Source organism: Corythoichthys intestinalis, chromosome 11 (assembly GCF_030265065.1).
Source record: "Corythoichthys intestinalis isolate RoL2023-P3 chromosome 11, ASM3026506v1, whole genome shotgun sequence".
Lineage (NCBI taxonomy): Eukaryota > Metazoa > Chordata > Actinopteri > Syngnathiformes > Syngnathidae > Corythoichthys > Corythoichthys intestinalis.
In genome coordinates, this window is record NC_080405.1 from 44,348,211 (window position 1) to 44,372,021 (window position 23,811).

Here is a 23,811-nt window from a genome sequence, read left to right on the forward strand (position 1 = left end):
AACAAACTTATTTTTACACTTAAGACATTTAACCTCTTAATTAACTATTTTTACCAACTTAAACTCAATTGTTAGCAAATATTATATTTCCTTTAAAAATTAATCATATTGTATTTTTTCATATTATTTTCATATAACTCTACAGTTGTTTTTTCACAGTCTATAGCTCATTGCATGCCATCAACCGGGAAGACTGGTATGTTTCAGTGCCATTGACGGAGCTAGACGTCCAATCTATTTTGACTGGAAGGGACGACTGAACATTCAATATTGATTGGACGTCTGGTTGTGTTGCTGTTGTTGTTTCAGTGACATAGACGGAGCTAGACGTCCAATCAATGTTGAATGTTCAGTTGTAGATTGGACGTCTAGTTCCGTCAATGACACTGAAACATGCCCGTCTTCCCGGTTTAAATGTATTGGACATGCCGTGCCATTGGTGGCGTGCAATGAGCTAAACACTTTGAAATAAAAACAACTTTAAAGTGATATGAAAGTAATATGAAAAAAAAATACAATCATGATTAATGATGAAAAGAGGTATAGCCAATAATAATTGCTAACAATTGAGTTTTTTTAAATTGGAAAAAAATATGTACTTGCCTCATAGAGGGGTTAAATGTCTTGAGTGTAAAAATACAGTTTTTTTGTTGTCGTTGCTGTTGTTTTTAATTTAGCAAAAAAAAAAAAAAAAAAAAAAAAATGGTCAACTTTTGAATCCTTTTTGACTGGAACGGATGACAACATTCAAAATTGATTGGACGTCTGGCGCCGTCAATGGCAGAAAATAAGTTAAAAGAGTGATTTGTAAGGGTTTAAACAAACAAAAACATAATTCGTGCATGAAGTCTTACCTGAAAAAAAACCATACATTAAGTCATTTTCCACATTTACAGAAATTAACCGACAGCTTCAGTTTGGATGGCGATGGGATCCTTTCAAATGTAAGTAGCAGCATCTAGCGGCCAAATAGTGCTACGGCATCACATAGGTGGGGGGAAAAAAACTATTGGGATTGAATTAGTTGATTACCTGTTTATTTTCTATTAATATCAAATTACGGATTACAATCAGAGGGAACATTATGTAACATCTTCATTAACCATTTCATGCACAAAGGATTTTTTTTAACCCTTACAGGGCACTCATTTAACTCAATGGCTGCCATTGACGGAGCTACACGTCCAATCCATTTTGACGGGGAGGAGCGAATCAACAAATGTCAGAATGGATTGAACGTCGGGTACGATCAATGGCACTGAAACATGAGCATTCACAGCTAATCTTCACGGTTTAAATTAATTAGATGTCTATCGCCACCAATGTTGAATACTATGAAAAAAATATTCAACATTAGACTGTTACCCGAGTCCGTAAACAGTGTTTTTCTGTTTTCATTCATCTTAATTTCATCAATTTACTTTTTGATAAAATTCAAAATAAATATTCGAATAATTGCTAAAATTTCAAAAATAGTCACTTGCCTACGGTTAAAGTCTATATGGAGTCAATTTAACTAACTACAGAAGCATTCGAGTGAATGTTTTCTATTTGTTAATCAATCATTGTCCTTGTACAGATGTCGAGCATCTTATGAAAATATTTTTAATAAGATTGGCCCTACAAAAAGAAGGATCCAGATGAAAAGATGAAAGTGGAGTGTTAACTTCTTACTATCATTAGTAAAGATGCATTACTAAAAGTGTTACAAATGTTGTTCATGCCATGATGAGACATCAAGCTTTCTGTCTGGATCCAAAGTAGGACACAGGAATCAACTTGAGTAATTGAATTAAGCGCACGCTGACATGGACGACAAAAGAGACGAGCGAGAGCGTCAAAGCAGATTAGTTCCTTCACTTGCTGCTTGTAACAGGCAAGTCAAGGCAAGGCAAATTTATTTGAATAGTACAAATCAACACAAGTTCTTTCAAAGTGCTTTATGTCACGTGAAGATCCACAGAGATGAAATGATTTGTAAAAATCACATTAAATAAAAAACAAAGTTAAAAACAAAGACAATTGAAACAGGAAATACAATTATACATAAAAATCACATTAAATAACCAAGAAAATTAAAAAATAATCAAGTTCGGAAATGGAAATTAAACAAAAATAAAAAAGGAATAAAAAGCAAATAACCTGAAATCTGAAATACTGTATACACTGAAGGAAATGCTATGGTAAACAATTGCGTTTAAGCCCTGATTTAAAGGAGCTAACAGTTTGAGCACACTTCAGACCTTCAAGTAACTTGTTCCAGAGGTGAGGAGCATAGTAATTAATGTTGCCTCACCCTGCTTGGTTCTTGTTCTTGGAACAAGCAGGACGCTAAATTAAGGCCATGTCTACACCTAGTAGGGTTTTTTTTTTTAAAACCAAGGATCCTGCCCTGATACGTTAAAAAAAACTAATTACGTCCACACCAGCACGCTTGTGGGTGGAAAAAAGCTTCCACTGCCAACTGCGTTTATTCGTTTTTAAGTACATTGATAACAATGTACGAAAAACAATTGTCCATAATACCCCCACCCCGTCCTTCGCATGTGTTCTTCAATATGAAGCACTGCAGGAGTTTGTCAATAAATGGAAGCAAAAAAAAAAAAAAAAAAAAAGCACCTTCTTATTTACTCTAAATGTAAACATTAGTCTCATGTGTGACGTGGGGACAAAGTTTGTTGCAGTCAGTGACGTTTTCACAGTGAAAGCGTCGGTTATCAGTGTACACATGATGGCGCCACAAACGCAGAATTCGCACAACTTCACTTTGGACGGAGGTTTTAAGAACCCTCGTTTAAATGTGCGAGCGGATGGGATGATAGGCCAAACCGTAGAAAAAGTTTTTGCCTAATATTATGCTACGTGTAGACATGGCCTAAGCGCGCAGGGTGCTTTAGATCAAGCAAGTACACTAGTTCGGGATAAGAAATGTAAATTTTGAAATTCAGATTTGGAACCAAAAAAAAATTACGATTTTCAAACAATGTGTCCTAATACACCAAGCAGTATTGAAATTGATGAATGAAAAAAACAAAGGAAATCTCGAGTTCAACAGTTAAAACACAATACAATTCCAAGTAAGTCAAAACATTGTCCGCATCAATTCAATTTTATTTGTATAGCCCTATATCACAAGGTTGTCTCAAAGAGCTTTGCAGAGGCAATATGATACACAGTCAGAAACAGCAGATGAAATAAATGACCACAGTGTAGAAAATGAATGCCTAAAGAGAGAGAAAAATAAAATTCAATTCAGAAAGGAATAAATCATACCGTGTTTTAAAAATACCAAACAGTTAAGCAGTAATAGTATAACAGTGATCCCTAGTTTTTCGCTATTAATGGGGACCAGAACTGCCGCATTAAGTGAAAAACCACCAAATGTGTGTGTGTGTTCAATGTATTTATTCAGATTTAGCATATAAGACATGTTTAATGGGAAAAAAAAAAAAAAAAAAAAATCAAAATAATAATTAAAAAAAAAAAAAAACTTATGTAAACATATCAATTTTAGTAAATGCTTTTTAAGCACTTCAAATGCAATAACTATAACTTTTAAACATATCACTATTTCGCCGAATTATTTTTAAACAAGAACAAAGCAGAAAAATGCTTGTCTTTATTAAATGCTTCATTGACTTACACACAATGAGTTTCCACAATAACTGTTTGACAAGTTAAACGATGATTGACGCATGTGGCATTTTGAAGTTTCGACTTCCATGCATCTCTGTAAAGATCAATCCTTAACGTCTGTCAATCATCGTTAACTTTAATAAGCAACTGCAGTGCACTTCCTGACCAAGAAAATGAGCAAGGAGGGGAGTGAGACAGATCAGGAAAGCTCATATTTATTTTAGGGCTGTCAAACGATTAAAATTTTTAATCGAGTTAATTACAGCTTAAAAATTAATTAATCGTAATTAATCTCAATCGCAATTCAAACCATCTATAAAATATGCCATATTTTTCCGTGAATTATATATATATTCTGTAATATAAATTGTTGGAATGGAAAGATAAGACACAAGATGGATATATACATTCAACACAAGGTACATAAGGACTGTAGTGGGCATTTCACTCTACTGTCATTTAAATCTGTCTATGCTGTCCTCACTCCAAAGCGTCCACTTTTTCCAAAGCTAGACAGCTAGTGAACGATGCCTTAATAATCAGACTTCTTCCTTTTTCATCTGATTTATTAATAAAATGGCCTCAAACCATTGTCCTCTTTAGACCGTCGTAAAACTACAAAAAAAAAAAATACACAAGCATTGCATTAGCAACAACGTTAGCTTAGCACGCTATACAGGTTAACTAAACATAAACAAAAAGCGTCTCATACAAAAAATATAACATTTCGCTTATTAACATAATATGTATTCTTTACAACAACCATACTTACGGCCAAATCTTGTCCAAGGATCATATAAGCACAACAGAGACGTCGTGCAGCCATAATGAACTGGCAAGAAAACAATAAACCATGTCGAAAAGCGACCACAAGAGTTCGCTGTTAATTTTGACAGCCCTAATTTATATATATATATATATATTTTTTTTTTTTGGGGGGGGGGGGGGTCCGCAATGGACTGAGGGCATGAAATTTGAAGTGCCAAGTAGTGAGGGATCACTGTTTATTCAATATCAACCTTGATTATAACAACTTTGCTTCATTTAATATATTTATAATTGATATGATCTATTAGCCAAATTTAAATTACACATGGATTTTAATCAATTCTTTAAAATTATATATACAGGAGTCACCTGAACTGAACAAGTTGGCAGCCTATCGCAAGGTCATCCAGTGCAAAACCCATGCAGGAAGCCGGTGATAAAAATTTTGATCCCGTATCTTTGAGGCAGACATACTACTTGTTGTAATTATCCATCTTAAAATCATTTTTCATCTCTATTTTGTATATCAATTAGTCTTAAATTATTTATTCATTTTAAAAGTTTAATTAACTAGCTATTAAGCCTTGTATACGCATGCTATGGCTGTATTTCCTGTCATTTTACATAGAATACATGATACTGTAGTTAAAGTATCTACATCAAGTAATAAGGACTGCAAGTAAGGTGTTGCATTAAATTTTGTATAACATTCAATGTGTATTTAGCATATGTTATATGTTATGTACTGCTTATTCGGTTGTGAATCTTCAAAAATAAAATAATACTAATAAAAGACAAGCAGCAAGTATAGGAGCAATTATCAACAGGTGTCGCTGTTGTTTTTCATTTAAAAGATCCACCAGTTAGTGCAGTACTTCTCAAATAGTGGGGCGCGCCCCCCTGGGGGGGCGCAGAGCAATGCCAGGGGGGGCGCATGTGACCTCGGGGAACATGTTTTATGCGTTTTTTTTTTTTTTTTTTGCCGTACTGGAATAAAGTGTACTTGCACATCCACTCAGTAGGTGGCAGTGGCGCTCTCATTTTCAGAGTGCGCGCAGTATTTTTGAACTAAGGAAGAGCACTCAGCACACACAGACAACAGATATGAAGAGCAGTGTGCCACCGCCGTTTTCGAAAGCCGTTTTCCGACCGGACTCACGCAGCGACCCGCTGTCTTGTCCGGTTCTCACGTCGCCGCCCGAGAAGTGCCATTTTCGGCTTGGGATCGTCACGACGACTGCCCTCACCTACGGTTCTACCTCGGCCGCCGTGAATGCGCTTTTTTTCGAGCCGTTTGCCTTTTAGCTTTGACTTTTAATACAGTGGGTGATGATGAAAGACCACTGTTTACTGTGTCTAAAAATAATTATAGCAGATAGCAAGAAGCCAAATCAATCATTGTTAAGCCGCTTGATTTTTTCAGTGAAAACGTGCCTACAGTATATTGCCAACAATCTTCCTGCTTTGTCAGTGTTCTATCAGTAAGCCAGTGAGCATTGTTAGCATGCTAATTGAAAAATAACTCCACATCATTGCAAAGGAGGTAAATACTGTGAGCAGCAAAAATAAAAACTGTCCTGTCCAAGGACACTTTTTTTCCCCCCTTTTATTCAGATTTGTTTTTTCGGTCAAATTTTTTGGCACATTGTCCTCATGAGTGAATGTTTCTAATCAATTTTAATTTGGTATTATTTACTGATTTTATTACATTTTATTTTTCTGTATCAAATGGTCAAAAATGTACCTTGAGTGTATTTTTACAGTTTGGATGTGAATTTTTTTTTTTAATTCAGGCAAATTGATGCACATCAAGTCTTCTCTGTTACAAACAAAACAATGTTTATAATAAAGTTATACTTTATTATAAGTTGATCTATGTTACTTTTTTTCTTTATTAGAAAAAAAGGACACAATGTTAGGCAGATGCGTATTTATAATAGTAATTTTATAGACAAATGATACTATTTACAGTGGCGGCAGAGAGTTTGGGGGGGCGCGAAACATTTACGTCTTCCTTGGGGGGGCGTGACAGAAAATAACTGAGAAGCACTGAGTTAGTGTCAGGTTCTCAGAAATTAGTTTGCGATGTCTTTGAAAAAATTTTAATCATTTCAAAACGTTGAATTTTAACATACAGATACAACAAATCAAGGCGGTGACTAGGCCACATTGAAGTTGTCATTAAAAAGTGCTATGAAAGTGTTTGGGTGGCATTCCATATAAGTGAGTGCCCTGTCTAGAGGACAGTTACTTTGTTCCAAAAGCAAAAATCAATGCACCTCGTCTGGTTTAGTTATAATGTGGTGCTTTCCTTCAGGGATTGCTCCCACTGGCATAGTTCGCGTCTCTCTCTCTCTCTCTCTTTTAGCAATGAGTTAAACTTCTCCAAAAGACAAAAAAAAAAAAAAAAAAAAAGCAATTTTGCAGCATTAAAATTTTAACATTGGACCTGATAGGTGGACTTTACAGGATATTGTTGATGACTTTGTGGGTGTGAAGAGCAATTTGAATGCATAATGTTCTTTTTATTTAATCAATTGTTACGGTAGACGACAGAAGTTTTTTTTTTTTTTTTTTTTTTTTTAAATGGATGTGCCATGTTTTAAAACCTCACAGATATTTACATCACCAAAACTAGGAAATCAAGCAAATCAGTGCAGTGCAGTGGCTCCACCCAGACTGGGTAACTACATTGGCACGACACCGGTGGGCTTACCATATTCACTGGATGACGATCTTGGCGAAAAGTATAGCCTAAGCAGCCTGATTTTAGAATCCCCTTCAAGAATGATGGGAAACAAAAAAACGCTAATTTTCAACTTATTTTAAATATTCTTGTAAGTTAATTTTATTTCTGACACTGCGTTTCGGGGTCATCAACATATTGTGCCCCCCCTGCCCCATAAGTCAAACTCCACCTATGATCACAGCCCACTGATCAATAAAATGTTAGGTGAATACATTTTAAATTAATAATATGATTTCCCCTATCAAAGAGTAATGAATTGTTATTGTTTTAGTTATCTTTAATAAATTACTACAGGTAAGTTAATCAAGACAATCTAGACATTCTCAAGAAAAACCATTAAAAAAAAAAAAAAAAAACGAAATCATTTTGCATGTCAATGTAATAGTCCATTTCTAGTTAAACTTTCCCTCCACAACATGGAAAAGTTCCCCACTGCGTAACCGTTTTAAGTTGTCGCCTTACCACTCCAAATGTAAAACTAGCATTTACAAACAGGGGCGTTACCAGGGGGGGCATGGGTGGGCAGTGCCCACACACGGACACGCTCTGCCCACCCAAAGAAAACTGGATGTAGTACTAACGGCAGTCTGGGCACCGCCTATGGTATCCGATTCATATAGTACTGATGTGTTCTAAATTTTAATCTTTGCGTTGTTACCGCCTCTTTCACCCTAAAATAAAAAAATAAATAAATAAAATAAAAAGAAATGTTGGTTTTGTTCCTCGGGGGCGCTACACACATTTACGCAGATTTTTTTTTATTTATTTTTTTAATTTTTTCGTTATATCAACGTTTTCACCAGTGTTCACCTGGCTGTTGAGTTTGGTGAGTTTTGAAGCATTCTGAGGGGGTCAAAGTAGGGCTCAAAGCGTCGGCGGGGCAAAGAATGACTGCTAGGGGGCGCTACATAGTGTATTTGGAATTTGTCTTTTACACGGTATCAAAGATTGCACCTGTCTTGACCTGCCTGCCGATTTTGGTGTATTTTAAAGCATTCTAAGAGGGTCAAATTGAACTCAAAGAGGCTGCCGAACATAGAATAACTGTAATAATAATAAAACCGAGGAACCACAATAGGTTACCTAAAAAAATCATTGTCACCTGCATGTCCATACTATTCAGTTTCAGATGTGTTCTAAGTCAAATAAAATCAAATCAACTTTTATTTCTTTAGACCAAATCAAAACAGTTATCTCAAGGAGAAAACAAAACATGTTTTAAGGTGCAGTAGCCCTGTGCTGGATTTCGACCTACCATAGCATTGTAGCTTTGTTTTTTGTGTTTTTTATTGCCCCCAAGGTAAGACTAATGCCCACCCACACCTGGCATCCTGATAACACCACTGTTTACAAACAAGTACTTAGGCGATTTTTTTCCCATTTTCCTCATAAATGCCAATCACTACTGTCACTTCCATAGAAAGCCATTACGGCGCTGCTCGTGCCTGAAACGTTTCACGCCTATATGAACCACGTGACCACCCGCGGCGTGATCAGAGAGTGACGCAACTCTGTTTGTGCATGGCTTTGACGTAAACATCGTGACGGGCCGTTCGTCATGTTCTATTTCTTCGCACCAAGTCAAAAAAGAAAAAAAATGAACGGTAAACAAACATTACTATCATGAATATGGCCAACTGGAAGGTTTGCTAAATTAAACTGGGAACATAACGAAATGAAATTGCTACTGGACAGAGCCGAGAAATCGTCCATCTTTGGATATGCGTGATTTATTTTGTTGCCCGATGCCGACCAAAAATGACGTAATATGCTGTTTATAAAATCCCGCCCCCCGCCCTCACCTCATAGTGAGCGTGGAGTTGCCAACACGGGACAAGTCTAAAAGTGCCCAACCTGGGTGTCGCAACCCAATGTGAGTACCGACAGGATGTGACTATTAAGTTGTGCCTTGCATGTATGACATTATGAACACATTTTTGAATAATATAAACAATTGAGTACACTCCTTACATTTCTGCAGGTATTTAACTATATATTTTCATGGGGCCACAATGAAGATATGACTCACATAAGTGAAAGTAGGCAGTGTACTGCTTATATAGCAGTGTAAATTTATTTTTCCCTCAAAATACCAAGAAAGAAAATATTATTATTATTGTATTACTATCCAAAACCATTACTAAAACTCAATGTGCAATGATCATGAAGCTCACTGGCAGTGACAGGGATTAATTTTATGGTTTATTTTTATTTTTATTTTTTTTATTATTATTATTTAATTTTTTTTTCTATTGTGTGTGTGTGTGTGTGTTGGGTGTCAGTCCCATTTTTCATCCCATTTTTGTCTTTTTTTTTTGTTTTTTTTTTAACTGGAAACCCATGCACTACTATTGCGGAAAATAAATAGAAATCAAATAGATTTTGATTAAAAAAATAAAATAAAAAATCAGATATTAAAATTATAAAAATATTATTATTATTGTATTATTATCCAAAACCATTACTAAAACTCAATGTGCAATGATCATGAAGCTCACTGGCAGTGACCGAGATTAATTTTATGGTTTATTTTGGTTGTTGTTATTTATTTATTTATTTTTTTCTATTGTGTGTGTGTTGGATGTCAGTCCCATTTTTCATCCCATTTTTGTCTTTTTTTTTTTTTTTTTTTGAACTGGAAACCTATGCACTACTATTGCGGAAAATAAATAGAAATCAAATAGGTTTTGATTTAAAAAAAATAAAAAAAATAACAAGAAATACAGCCATTTTTATTAGTACTAATATTATCAATTATTTATAAACTTTTTTTTTTAAATCACCAAACACATAACACACACACATACTAAATAAACGCATGCACGGTTAGTTTGTCCATCTACTACACGTGCGCCACTCACATCTGTCAGTACTCACAAAATCCCCCAAAACATTACATACACAAACACATACTAAATCAACACATGCAGTTAGCTTGTGCATCTACTACACATGCGCCAGTCACATCCATCGGTACTCACAATGGGTTCTTCCTCCGTTTTCAATAAAGTTCTATTTGCTGATGATACAAATGTATTCTTTTCCCATAAAAATCCCTCTGCACTTGAGCAAATCATGAATAGTGAACTTAAGAAAATAGACACATGGTTGAAATGTAATAAACTCTCTCTAAATATCACTAAAACAAATTGCATTGTGTTTCGTTACTATAAAAAACAGCCCATCAAACAAATCTGCTTAAACATAAATGGAGAAACCATTGAAAGAGTCCAAGGGCGTAGGTTTGCATAGGGACAGAAGGGAGAAAACACTACCAACTTTTCAGGATGCTAAAATTGTCCCCACCAACCTTTAAGCAGCCTTATTTGCATTACATAATGACTTCAGTAATGTCATTTAAATTGCCATCCCATGTGCTTTAATTGTTGTAACTGACCCCACCATTATTGAGTGAATTATTTTCATTATGTTCAGACTTACATGTACCCCTTTTTACTTGCTGAATGTGCTGGTCCATTTTTTCCCTTCCGAAACACTTATTTGATTGGCTGATGACTTGATAACCCCCCCCCCCCCCCCCCCCAAAGAAAAAAGGAAAAACACACACACACACACACACACACACACACACACACACACACACAATCATTAGATATCAGGGATATTATAAGGTGTTTTTTTTTTTTTCAGCCAGTAGCAGTCACTGTAAGAAATGTAAAAAGACATCAATGTTGTGGAAGTGGGGAACACACCACTAAATTTGCAATAGAGTTAGCATAAAATTGAACTGTTTGAACCTGCTATCCTGCAAAACTAGAGTAGGAAGCTGCTTAGAGCGAAGGGTCCTCCTGTTTGTGTTTGCTATTGTTAATGTTAAATTAACTGTGAGAAATGTAGTGAAACGAGGTCCCCCCCACCTCCCCGATTTTACTTTTTATTTTATTTAGGTGGTCTTAAAGCAGCCCACAGCAGCTTTCAGTTCTTTGTTGCGTTTGGCTGTGCTTGTGGACAGAAGCAGTAGTGTTTTACCTGAAGGACAGCTCCATTTTATTTTTATTTTTTTGTTATTTCCTGACAAATATTTTTTTTCAGTTATATTTAATTTCTTTATGTAGACAAATGTTGAGTGGTCTTAAGACAAATGTTTATTTATCGATTCCTGGATCATTAAGAGATGATTAACATGCTTGTATTTATTTTGTATGTTAATATTATTTCAATTATGTTCAAATAATGCAATTTTAATTTGCTCTTAAAATCCGGAATTTTTTTCTGGAAGTTTTCAAAATGTTTCTTTAGTAGTTTTTGAAAACAAAGGTTTGAATTGAACAGTGTAGGCTGAACCAATACAAATAAAAGTTAGCATAATACAGATTTACTTTGCATTGATCATTATGCATGCCCCGTCCCCAGCACAAAGTGTACATGCAGGTTATGCTGTTATATCGTCCCTACCAACGTTGAGACCAAACCTACGCCCTTGAAGAGCCTGGTCTACAAAATTCCTGGGGGTCCATATTGATTAGTACCTTAATTTAAAAAAAAAAAAAAAAAAAAACATTGATGAACTCACAAATAAACTGTCAAAAAATGCTGCTCTGTTTTTTAAACTGTGACATTATGTCCCACTCTATGCACTTCTCACTCTGTATAAATCTTTATTTGATCCACATGTACAATATTGTAATATCATATGGTGTAACACATTTCCAACCGATCTAAAAAAGCTTGAAACACTACAGAAAAAAGTTATACGTGCCCTAACACAGTCTGAGTTCAATGCTCCAACTAAATTAATATTTCACCACCACCACCTTCTGAGGCTAAAAGAACACTACTATAAAAATGCTTGCATAATGTATCAGGTAATCCATAAACTAAACCATAAATTAAGTGATATCATCCCAATCTGTACTACTCAGGACACTTGTACTACCAGAAGAAAAACTCACATCACTGGGAAAAACAAGGCTAAAGTCTTCAAGCTTTGGCATTGTGTGCAGAGGACCACAGATCTGGAATGACCTTGACGAAACACTTAAAGGGACCCTCGGTCTTATAGACATGTAATTCTTAAAATATAAATGTTGGTATGAGTTATAATAATTTGATATTAAAACCCCTCTTAATGTTTTTGTTTTGATAAAATTTGTAAAATTATTTTAACTGATAGGTCGCCATTCTTATTGACGTCGCAGTGCAGTGACGTGACATGGCCCGCTGCCGAAATTCTAGCGTCACTTGTAAAAAAATAAAAAATAAAAAAATAAACCAACAACAACAAAAAAAGCATGACACTCAGTAGCTAACCCATCATGTCGTCGGTTCTGCCCTTACAATTTGAGCTGAAAAGTGAAGAGCAGGATATCACTATCGGTCGTTCACAAGACGAGCAGCAAAGGCAAAATGCAGAGCAGGAAAAACCTGATGAGACAAGAGTTGGGCAAAAATGGTGGTGTACTTGCAGCACGTGCGTCTCAATGACAACGGAACGAGAGTTTGCGGTCGAACTCCGGTTTTTTTTAGCAGATCCTCAAGGCGCGCTATTGCGTGATCAAACTTATTCCAATATAATTATGTAGATTGTTAGCATCCAGAGCTGTTGTGTGCTTTACATACAGTACAGGCCAAAAGTTTGAACACACCTTGTCATTCGTGCATTTTATTTTCATGACTAATGACATTATAATCTCACACTGAAGGTAATAAAACTATGAATGCACCCGTGTGTTGGTCAGGATCAGAATTGTCGTGGCTGACTGTCCTCATTAAATTTGTCATCTGATGGGAACAAATCCTGGGATCGAGTGTCCTCCATGTCTTGTACATCCAACTCACGTTTAGCTACGTAAGTGCTCGGCACACATCAGCTGGCCACTGTACCGCTGCATCGGACGTGTCTGGATCAGTTTGAGAGGCAGCATCACTCATATTAGGTGAATACTGAACAGACACACTTATTGCCTGATGAACTGACAGTAGATGTGAATTATTAGCTTCCTCTGTGACTAATGGTACACCCGAAGGTTCGCCTACTGCTGTAGCGACAGGAGCGGCTTGCCTGCCTAAGAGAGCGGCCAGAGTTTCTTTTGTTTGGCACTTTATTGCACGCATTTCGCTCGCTATCCAAGCGCTTTGAGGCTTCTTGTGCGAGAAAATAGTTGGAACAGCATTTGATTTTAGTCTCCGCTGATGTCCAGCCACTCCGGTGAGCTCTTTCATAAGTTGTCGTCGACTAAAAGCCTCGAACGCGGTAGGAGAAAAATAGCGAGAACAAAGCCTAGGGCAGACATGTCCAAAGTCCGGCCCGGGGGCAAATGCGGCCCGTGGACAAATTTCATCCGGCCCCCAGCCTCTGTCATAGAATCAGTAACGACTGGCCCACACACAGACTTAATTGGTCAGCAGTACTTCTACCAGCATATGAAGTAGCTTATACACTAAATGCTGCGCCTCATTTACCCACTAAAAGGCAGCAGCACTCTAAGCAACATTACCCCGTGTGACCCTATACTCCCAATTTTCTAAAATGGCGAAAATCAACAAAAAAATGAAAGTTGACTGCGACGGCCGACGCTTCAAGGATAAGTGGAAATTGGACTATTCTCTAAAATACGCAACAACCGTGTCTGCCTCATTTGCAAAGAGACAGTAGCTGCTTTTAATAAGTTCAATGTGAGGCGATATTACCAAACAAGACACGCTGACATGTACGACAAGATTACAGGGTAAATACGTAGCGATACATTGAAGCAACTTGAAGCTAGTTTACTTTCACAGCAGCAGTATTTCGCAAGAGCCTGAGATTCGAAAGAGTACGCCACAAAGGCTAGTTGCGAGATTGTTGAAATTTATTCATTCAAAAAAATAATAATAAAGCAAATATGACACACAGAATGGCTTGCTAAAATGTGCTTAAATATATTGTTTTACGTAAAGGACGTCAGCCAAGGTCGGCCCCCCACATTTTTACCACACCAAATCTGGCCTCCTTTGCAAAAAGTTTGGACACCCCTGGCCTAGGGTGTTCGGGAAGTTTTGTCAGTCTACAGGCATTTTCCCCAAACCTTTCTCCTCTTGTCTATAGGAACTCTGTAGAGTCACTTCACTCCCCTTGTTTCCATTTGACTGGAAATTGCATCCAACAGCAGCACATCGTGGCATTTTACTTTGCGAGTTTAGGCAGCAATACACAATTGGAGACGTCCCATTACGTCATCACTCTGAGCCCGCAAAACATGGCGCCAACTATCGGTCAAAATATCGCCATTGATTTAACATTTTATGTGTTTCTCACAACATATTTTAGTACAACATTTGTGGTTTATTAGAGCCAACATGTCTAAGATCGAGGATCCCTTTAAAATGTCACACTCCATTTTTTAGAGAAAACTGAAAACTCACCTCCTTGCAATGTATGCTTAATATGCTGAGTCTTTGAATAACATTACTAAGGTATCACATGTCAAAGCCGATGTAATCAGAATGTTGAAATTTTCCATAGTTAATTGTATGTATGTATTGTATGTATGCGTATAGGTGTCATCTGACCCCGGTCCCAAGCATCAACTGGGACCGTGTGCTTTGGTCAGATGAGACCAAGATTGAGCTTTTTGGAACCAAAAACTAAGTGGGTCTGGCTTGCCACGAAAGATGCGCATGCTGAAAAGCACCTCACACCCACTGTGAAGTATGGGGGTGGGTCAGTGATGCTGTGGGGCTGTTTCACTTCCAAAGGCCTTGGGAACCTTGTTAGGGTGCATGGCATCATGAATGCTTTGAAATACCAGGACATTTTAAATCAAAATCTGTTGCCGTCTGCCCGAAAGCTGAAGATGGGTCGTCACTGGGTCTTTCAGCAAGACAATGACCCTAAACATGGCCAAATCTACACAGAAATGGTTCACCAGACACAAAATCAAGCTCCTCCCAAGGCCATTTCAGTCCCCAGACCTTGTTTTGTTGGCAAAAGGGGGTTGTACAAAGTATTAACACCAGGGGTGCTAATAATTGTGACACACATTATTTGATGTCAAACAATTTTTTCTCTATGTGGGATTTTTTCCCCACTGAATAAATGCACTTGTATTGAAGGTTGGATTTCTCTTTTTTTCCATTAAGGTCCCATATTATTTGAATTAAAAAAAAAAAATTAGACGCTAAAAAACACATCTAACCAGGGGTGCCAATAATTATGGAGGGCACTTTATATATGACCATGTTCTTGTGTGTACCATGATTCGATGTGTGAATGAACTGAACTGAACATGACATTGGCCGTTCTATTTTTGCCACAATTCTGAGCAAGCAACGGGAGATTTTGGATAACTTTTTTTGAACATGCAGTTCGCGGCTTCTAGGTAGGTTTAACTGAAAATAATGTACAGTCCTGCTTTTCTTGCTCAGTGTATATAATATCATGACAAAGTTGGTTTTGACCTTGTTTTGACACTACAATATGTGCTAGTCTGTCTACATTCATTCAAAATTGTTGGAAACCTTGATTTATCTTGGGACCAGGGGTGAAAGTGGGCCAGAACGGTCAGGAACGCTGTTCCGGTATAAGATTCAGGGCAGGAACGCTGTTCCGGTACACGGTGCTTTGATTCTGAAAATATGACTGCAACTGTCAAAATGCTATGTAAAAAAATAAAAAATGCTAAGCTGCCACACATGAATTTCATCTCCAAGAAGAAAACAATCTACCAACATTAGATTTACATACACAAGTGTTAACAACAAGCATAATAAAGTGCTTGTGTAGCGTAATCAGTTTCCACCAATATTTATTATTTATTTTATTCCACGGACGGCATGGAGGTTTCCCCAGCTGCTGCAGTTATCCAAGTCTGACGATGAAGTCACGTCAATGTGCAAAGCAAAACGCCTGGACTCATTTGTCCGTTCAATTGGCTGACATACTGACATGTGATCAGCAGAGATAGTTAGCCCTGATTGGTTCAAATGTGCATGTTTTACAGAACAGAAAAAGAAAAAAAAAGTTGAATTGATGAGACAAAAAATGGGCAATGCGACATAAAATGGATCAAATCTTTAAGAGCAACGAAAGAGTTGAGGAGGCTTATTTATCATATTTAGTTTCATTTGCTCTGATGGGGAGGTTCAGAACATCTTAGCTGTCAATTTAAACTTTGGACTTATATTTGTTCATATATGTTAGGCTACTTATTTATTTTCTTATGATTTAAAAAAAGTCAATGTTTGCGCGATCTTCAAAATATATTCCATTTCACTCAGCATAATATACGTAATTTGTTTTTTTTTCTGAATGTATGTTACTTATATCTTTATTATTAAAAAAAAAAAAAAAAGGAAATGTTTACATTAACTTCAAATTTAATATACATCCTATGGTTGAAATTGAGATTTGGCATTTAGTATGTGAGAATATGAGGGAAAGTAAAAATTAGGAGATAGAGGTTGGGGTTATTGCTGTTTTTGTTTTGCAAATCATTGAAAAAATACAATTTTGAATGAAAATCAGTGTTTGTATGTGTTATAGGAATAACTCTGCTAAAACAGTTTGCATTTCAGTAGTTAAGAAGTTTGACACCCCCCCCCCCCCAAAAAAAAAAAAAAAAAAAAAAAAAAAAATTACAATTCTGGCTCCGTGGCGACCTTCACGTCGTGGAGTTCCAGCATGAAACCCTAGCCACTTTCACCCCTTCTTGGGACTACAACTTTTGCATTTGAATTGTACAGACGAAAACATTTTGCGTAACTGTTTTGTCTAAACAGAGATGAAATTTGTATGAAATTCCGTCGACTAACACTAAACGAAGATGAAAACATTTTGAAATGACAAATATGTTTAAGGCTAATAAGTACTGTATTTTCGTCCAAAAGACGAAGACAAAAATTCAAAGGGCTGCCAAAAACAATACTGATTGGAGGGCAAACAGCCAATCGATGTACAGTGTATCACAAATGTAAGTACACCCCTCGCATTTCTGCAGATACTTAAGTATATCTTTCTATGGGGCAACACTGACACAAATTACACTACTCACTTTTGTGATACACTGTACTTCCACCAGTTCTCTGATTGGCTTCGGTTCACATTTAACTTGAATCATAGCACAGAGGACAAACCGGCGAGCGCAGGTGTTGAGATATTGAGGGGGAGAGGGATGGGGGAATTGAGCGGGTAAAACTAACATGCAGACACAATTATGGAGCACAGAGTAAAAATAATTTATATTTTTCTGTGCTAAACATCTATCATTTCTTGCTCAAAATCTTTAATTGCTCGCTCGATATATTTTTCTATGCTAAAAATATAATTGCCCACTCAGAATTGTGCACAAATATAACGCCAGTGGCGGACTTGGCAATTTTGGGGCCTAAGGCGAACATATCCAGGAGCCCTCTTCATGGGTTAAAAAGGTGAGAAGGGTGTGGAGTAAATATGTTCCGGTACACTAGACTGTCCTAAACGACAAATTTTCTCCTGATTAGTCAGCCGACTAGTTTTACGATTAGTCGACTAATCTAATTTTTTATTTATTTATTTATTTTTTAAACTAATATAGCAATTAAATTTTTGTGACGCTTATTAATTCCCAAAACCATTTTGGAAGACTTAAATTCTTTATTAAGGGACAAATAATCATGTAAATAACACTAATCACTAATAAACAATGAGGTCAAAAGAATGGAAAATAAACAGATTCAGAACACTGATTTTAACTTTCAAACATTCAAAACAATTTTTTAAAAAAAATCTAGCATTATTATAGTATACTACTATATATAATAGTAGTATAATAATAATTATTCATTGCCAATCATACTTGTCATAATGAGTGTCATTTGAAAGCTATTCTTAGTGTAGAATCTGTATTATGTAGTATTTACATATTATAATATTCTGAAGTATGTGGGATTAACTCCAGAAATCGTTATTTATATGAAGAACATGATGTGTTTTTATTTTGAAATGTTCACCGGACGTACGTTCGCTAAACCGCTAACCGAAAGCTTTACACTCCGTAAAAAACATTCTTCATCATTGCTTGTGGTGTCACTTATAGATTTATTTTTTTTTTCATTAGCAAATGCTGTTAACCAGCTCGAGTGTTGTTGTACGACTGATTGGAACTGTATTGCATTGTTTCGCCACAGGTTGTGCTGTCGTGTATTTTATGTTCGGTGTGAAGAAGAAGAAAGTTAAGAGGCATTAGCGGCCTGTTGTCAACTTCTCCCTCACCGAACTTTGGCTCTCGTGGAGAACACGTTTGCTCATGTGCTCGAATTAAACGATAGCCGACGTGCAAAGTAGCAAGTGAGCTGTAAAAATAGCAAGCTTAGCGGCATGAAAAACGCGGGAGAGCTAAGTGAAGCTAACGAACAGCTAAGCGAAGCCAAGCGATGCTAAACGGAGCTAAGCTAAGCTAAACGGCGCTAAATGAAGCTAAACGACTGATACTCAGCCGTCGTCGTGGAATGGTCCATTGTAGTGTGTGTGTGTGTGGGGGGGGGGGGGGGGGGGGGGAGATAATATAAATGCAGCATTCAAATTGCTTTATTTTTTGTTATTTGTTTGTGATGCTGACATAATTATACATGACAAATAGTTGTGGGTGCTGCTGGCTCCGGTGGCCCAAGCCCTTGCTCGTGGGGCAAGGGCAGCCGGTTGGGGGCCTAAGGCGATCGCCTACTTTGCCTGAATAGAAGAGCCGCCTATGTATATCGCTATTATAATGACACAGATAAATCCCGCGTCACCTTACACAGGAATTTAGCGGGGTATAAGTCTGAAAGGGGCTTGATTTTTAAATTGTTTTTGTGCAAAACTGATGCATAAGTTTTTCATGTGAAAGATGTTTTTTCCCGATCTTTTGTGAAGTTGAGTCACGCACGCTATCTCATCTAATCAAGCCTTCCACTCCTACTCATCACAAAGGACCATAATACCGCAAAATACTTACCCCTTAAATGAATGAACAATCTTTGCGGTTGTTTCTTGCTCTCCCATGAGATTCCTTCATCAGTCCAGTTCAAGGCCGTTGTGGAGGGCAGCCTTTTAGCTGGCAGCCAAAACAGTCGGCCGCCGCTCTAGTAAATGAATCACAAGAAAGCTGCGCTGTGGTCCTTGTCAATGTGTTTTTGGATAATTAAAGAAGCCCTGGGGGTTGTTTAGGCCAATACATGAACACATACTCGTGGAATGATGGCCTCCATGATGAGCGTTGGAGATTCTCAGTGGCTCAGTGCTAGTACATCGATGGAGCAACTGGTTGAGTAAAACAGTTCTTCAGTTCCTGCTGCCACCCACCTTAATCACAAGTTCACAACCTGTCGTCAAAAGCAATCAACTGTGTCATTCATCTTTAGAATAGTTTGTCAATACAGTTGATAATTTTGTCTGGTGTGTGAAAATCAGGTTCACTTACCTTAGCACAGGGGTTCCCAAACTATTCCACATCAGGCCGCTGTGGGTGCTGCATTTCTTTCCAACAAAACAGGATGACACATGTGTACTAATCTGGTGTTTTACAATTGTAATCAGGTGCTGCTTGTTGTAGCAGAAACCTCATTGGTTAAACCAGGGGTCCCCAACCTATTCCACAAAGGCCCACTGTGGGTGCAGGATTTCATTCCTACCATACAAAGTGACAACACTTTTTCCCCAATCCGGTGTTTTACAAGTGCAATCAGTTGATTGCAGTCAGGTGTGGCTTGTTTTAGCAGAAGCCTCATTGGTTCAATTCTCTGCTGGATCGGCTGGAACAAAAACCAGGACCCACAGTGGGCCTTGAGGACTGGGTTGGAGACCCCTGGGTTAAACGGTCTGTGCTCAATCGGTAGGAACAAAAACCAGGACCCACAGGGGTACTTGAGGACCGGTTTGGGAACCACTGCCTTAGCAGGTGCATCCAAGCGAAGAGTCTTGAGAGTAATGTATTCACAGAGTCAACCAAAGAGGCCAAATCTTCTGTGGAATTGTTAGCAAACCTTACACCTTACAATTGGTAAATGATTCAAGAAGGTCACCGCAAACACAACTGATTCAGATTGATTTGATCACTCACTTAAGTCAGCAGACTCACTAAAAACTGCCGATCGATTGGGTCCGATCACGTCATTTTCAAAGTATCGGAATCGGCAAAGAAATATCGGCCATGCCTTTTTTAATATATGTTTTCTTAATTAAATTGTTTCCTAATTGCATTTAACGTTACAGACATAATATGTTACACTCATCCAGAGTCTTCAGTTTAGGCTTTAGGTAGGGTTATCAGATGTATCCCAATAACGGCTGTAATTTTTTTAAAAAATGTATCACATTAAAATATGTAACACAATTAATGCATGTGCTGCACAACCCACTCACGCATTGTTGCGCTCAATCTGTAATGGCTCCGTTTTACCTATATAAAGAGATAAAAGGCAGCGTAAAATGAATAGAGCCGATTTTGAATTGGCTAAAGCCTTACAATCCCTCTCCCTACGATTAGAAATATCATGGGGAGCAATGTGGGGAAGCAAGGTAGCAATTGATCTTTTTCTTAACACCTAATGTTATTTTCCAACGCAGAGAAGATATATCAATTGGTAGCACTATGCACAGTCATGGTTCCACGTCCCATCATGCATTTGGGCATGGCTGCAGTATAATTTACTGAAAGCTCAACAAATACACTAGATGGCAATATTTAGTCACAATATACAAAGTCACAAGTCTTTCTATCCATGGATCCCTCTCACAGAAAGAATGTTAATGTAAATGCCATCTTGAGGATTTATTGTCATAATAAACAAATACAATACTTATGTACTGTATGTTGAATGTATATATTTGTCCGAGTTTTATTCATTTTTTTCCTTAATGCATTGCCAAAATGTATATGATGGGGAAAAATTATCGGGAATGATTGGAATTAAATCAGGAGCAAAAAAAAGCAATCGGATCGGGAAATATCGGAATCGTCAGATACTCAAACTAAAACGATAGGGATCGTATCGGGAGCAAAAAAACATGATCGGGACAACCCTACTAAAAACTCAAACCCCAACTTGAATAATTTAGTTGAATTACAGACTGACTTAAGTTAATGGGCTTGGTGTGGACGCAAGATGATTAGGGATGGGAATCGATATCCGATTCCAATTCCGAACCGGTTCCGAGTGTTTCGAGGCCTCGACATCACAATGATAAAGCCTTAATGATCCCTTTAACGATTCCTAAAGGCGCATATTGCGTCGTGACGTGTCTTGTTGTCCAGAAGCATCAAACTAGCATGGCGCCAAGAACCACTCGCTCCAACGTTTGACTACACTTCACCAGGAAAGAGGGTGAAAATGAAAGGTTACGATGGTTTAGCACGAGCTTTGCAGCCGTAAACATAACAATGACAGCACGTAGGTTCAAACGCTCGAAAGTGTGTCTTCACTTCACGAGGAAAAATTACAACAAAGCGACTTGCAGTCATTGCAAGGTGGCAATAACTGCATCGGGAGGGAATGCGACTGCACCGTCCTCACCGAGACGCTAAGGCTCAGTCATGGCTATACAGCTAGCTAAACTCCCAAATGACGATGCAGAAGACGTTGGTAAAATTTGCTGACTTTATTAAACCAGCACTTCAAGAGTGAAACTAAAAATAGAAATGAAACAAATCAATTTCGTCCCCAATAACAAACAGGTTTGCATCAACGTAAATCAGCAATGATTAGCTGCTAATACAATAATAACACAAACTGTTAGCATGCGTCTGATAGCATTTGCACATCGATCAAACCCCTACACAACTGAATTTAAGTGTCCGATCGCGAGTGGAAACACACAACAACAACACAAAAGATGATACATACAGGTATTGCCTCTGTAGGTATTTTACAAACATTAACAAATAACGTAGGCTCGTAGCAGTATTTCCCTCTCTCACTAACTCGCTTGGATGCGGCATTTCTTCTTCGCGTGTAAGCGTGCTCTTCTTCACGTGAGCGCATTCTTCTTCGCGTGAGGAAGCACAAGGGCGCCCCCATATGAGCGTTAAAAGCACCATAAGAACTAAAAGGCATGTATTTCAATATAATGGTAAATAATACACTTTAACTGTTAAAGTGTATTATTTCCCCAAACTACGGCCCGCCTCCACATTTGGTCCGGCCCCCTGAACAATACCAGAGAGCATTTTGATGTTTTTTTTTTCTCAATGGTGTTATTTATTTCCTGGCCATTTTCTGTGAAGAACTCAGAGAGGGTTATTTGGTTAGTATCAATTTAATTGATAGTGTTATTATTATTTATTATGATTACATTATATTATTATTTTTATTTTATTTACTTTTGTTCCGTGAAGAATCGAGAAAGGGTTATTTGATTGTGGCTTTCTGAAAAACAATTTTTTACATTTAGGCACTCCTGCAATCATCACACTTTTTCTGTTAAAAACTGACCCCGGCCCCTCACCAGAGAAGGGAAAAGTTAGGTGGCCCTCATAGGAAAAAGTTTGGGGACCCCTGCTGTAACACATATTGCCAAAGGCAGAACAACGACCTATATGCCAATATTTACCAATTTTTTTATTTCTATTAGAAAAATATTAAGTAAAATGTTACACATTCTTGAGCATTTGCCACTTATTGCCACAGTTAGCGTTGAGGCTTTGGGCCGCTTTTGACCTCGTTGTGAGTTTGTAAGGTTGTGACTTCTGATTAAACAAACTCGATGCCAATCAAAAGGTTTGTTCTTTTCCCCCAAATTAGAATCCATAATAGAATCGATAAAGAATCGAATCGTTAAGCAATATGGATAATGGAATCGGAATCGTAAAAATCGTATCAATTCCCATCCCTAAAGATGATTGAAGTTAATCGGGGGAGTTATTTTAGTTTACATGCTCACTACAAAGCAGTCGACTCAGATTGTGTCTCACTAACTGACCAGAAAGATTCATTTCGGATAGGATACCGACAGGAGACAGTCAAACTGTTCTTTCTGCGGCAAATGAACGAATTGGCACATTTGATTTTTAGAATAACCTTGATTCTTTCCTCAGTCGGCCAGGTAGTCAATCGGAAGTGAAGCAAAAGGGAAATCCCAGATTTATATTAGATTAAGACAATAAAAGGGAAAAAAGTCAACTACTACCCCAAAAAAAACGATGACCGTAAATCATTTGACACATTACGAGCGCACTGTATTTAAGGACGACTGTGTGTATCAGCTTTGTCGGACGCTTACCGCTGTTTGTGCCCTCATCTTCGTGCTCTCCAACTTTGATCATTTTGTTTTTTTGTGCTCTTATTTTCTATTGGACTTTGTTAAATTTGCTAACTGTTTGGCCTGCTTCCCTTATGGTACTTTTTATTCAATACAAACCTATTCGCTGTATCCAGTCTCATTGAGATCCACGTAAACGGTTTGTGGTTCATGACAGAATCGTCCGACAAAGCTGATAGGCACAGGCGTCCTTAAATACAGTGCGCTCCAAATGCGTCACAAAGACAGAGTGCTCCTTATTGTGTCATAAAGAACCGAGAACACAAAGATGTCACAAAGAACATTTGGGAACAAAAACATGACAGCACATGACACAATGCGGAAAGAAATTACAGGGGGGGGCATTACATTTTTTTCGGGGGGCACACTTCTTCAACGCAAATTTAGCCTGAACAGTGGCGTTATTACCCGTACATTACTACATCAGTGCACTGAAATATTTTCT

General features: G+C 37.6%; 1 long non-coding RNA gene across 4 annotated transcripts; it reads right to left on the bottom strand.

Annotated features, from left to right (window-relative positions):
• Positions 1–1,881: 1,881 nt before the first annotated feature.
• LOC130924539 (uncharacterized) lies at positions 1,882–23,552 on the bottom strand. 4 transcript variants are annotated; one of them, XR_009064901.1, is made up of 5 exons: positions 23,466–23,552; positions 19,531–19,586; positions 19,298–19,432; positions 19,066–19,192; positions 1,882–3,224 (listed from the first exon to the last, which is right to left on the bottom strand). It is a non-coding gene; the product is annotated as an uncharacterized LOC130924539 (long non-coding RNA). The 4 variants fall into 4 exon arrangements; XR_009064899.1 differs by having other exon boundaries at positions 23,328–23,522; XR_009064900.1 differs by lacking the exon at positions 19,531–19,586 and having other exon boundaries at positions 23,466–23,532.
• Between the last annotated feature and the right edge of the window lie 259 nt (positions 23,553–23,811).